This window comes from Aplysia californica, unplaced genomic scaffold (assembly GCF_000002075.1).
Source record: "Aplysia californica isolate F4 #8 unplaced genomic scaffold, AplCal3.0 scaffold00131, whole genome shotgun sequence".
Taxonomy (NCBI): domain Eukaryota; kingdom Metazoa; phylum Mollusca; class Gastropoda; order Aplysiida; family Aplysiidae; genus Aplysia; species Aplysia californica.
The window spans coordinates 675,669-677,040 of record NW_004797401.1 but is presented as its reverse complement, the minus strand read 5'-3'; positions in this window follow the sequence as shown (position 1 = coordinate 677,040).

The following is a 1,372-nucleotide window of genomic DNA, read 5'->3' as shown; positions in this document are numbered from 1 at the left end:
GGGTGGAATCCATCTCCGTTAAGATTCCCCCTCTCCCAATCTCTCCTCCCCCACAAACACAGAACTCAACCACCGGTAGTCAAGAGAATCCCCGAGTAAACTCAAGTTCGTCCTCGGCATTTATCTCCGATAAGCAACTCACTTTGCTCCTAATTGAGAATCTACTTAGGGTGTGGGAACCACTATCTGCCCTATTCTTCCTAAAATTTTCCCCTATAGCGGTTAAGACGGTAGGTGAGTCCAGTGTCAAATTCCCTCCCTCTTTTGCTTCTCTAGCCAGCTTGTCAGCTCTCTCGGTGCCGGTTACCCCTGCGTGGCCCTGGCAGTTAAGATCCAGGCCACTCTTTCCAGGCTGCTCTCCCTGATCGTAGTCTTCCAGTCCGCATACACCATCCCTTTCCTTACCTAATGAACCCTGGATTTGCTGGAAACAGCGAAACGTTGGCTCATCCTCTGTCCTTTGAAAGTTAGACTATGCAAGTCCTGTAGTCAAACTTTTTGGAGCTTTCCAAGGCCAAGGCCTTCGCTTTTCCCTAGGTGTATTTGGCACTTCAGTGCAGAATGTTTACTAGCAGAAGCCTATGAACTATCTTAACTACAATCAATAAAAACTACTTACAATACGCACCAAAGCACAACTTTACCCCTGAAAATACTCTGATGGTGTGTTCCTTGTCCTCCCAGAAATTATCGTCATCATCATCATAAAGTGCCAGATCTGACACAGGCATCTGAGGTCATCGTTCTCAGTTCTTTTCTCCGCTCGAACGCTCTAAAAAAAATCTACATTAATCATCCATGTGTTTCCTCGTGACCCATCTTTTCACGTTTTCCAAATAAATGTCTTTGTATCAACCCCAGCCTCGTCTTCCTTCTTTTTTAAATGAGGGCAAGATGTTAAAAACCTTTATAAGTTTATATGCATAAGACAGATAATAAATTTTTAGCATATTTATATAACAAATATCTGTTAAAGATTATCTATACTCGTCCTTTTAATAGCTATCGATAGTAGCCGACGTTAGGAGACCAAATCTAAGTGTGGCACTTTCATGTCCAAATAGTGCCGATAGTGTCTTAAAGATACTACTCTAACTTATTACCATTAAATCAAGTATCAGACTGACAGAGTAAACGTCACGAGGAGCCACCTCTTATTTATGCATTGTCTGTTTGCTTTTCCACACTACAGTGTGATAAGTAAGATGTTTTAAGATTAATCTATACAGACTCTTGAACGCATAGAAAATCAACAAACAACAAACAACATCTCTCAGCTATAGAGATTAGAAACATTACAGAACGAAATGGACGGCAAGGGGTGTGTCTATGTGATACTAGCGCAATTTCCAATAGTCCCCCGAAAAAACGA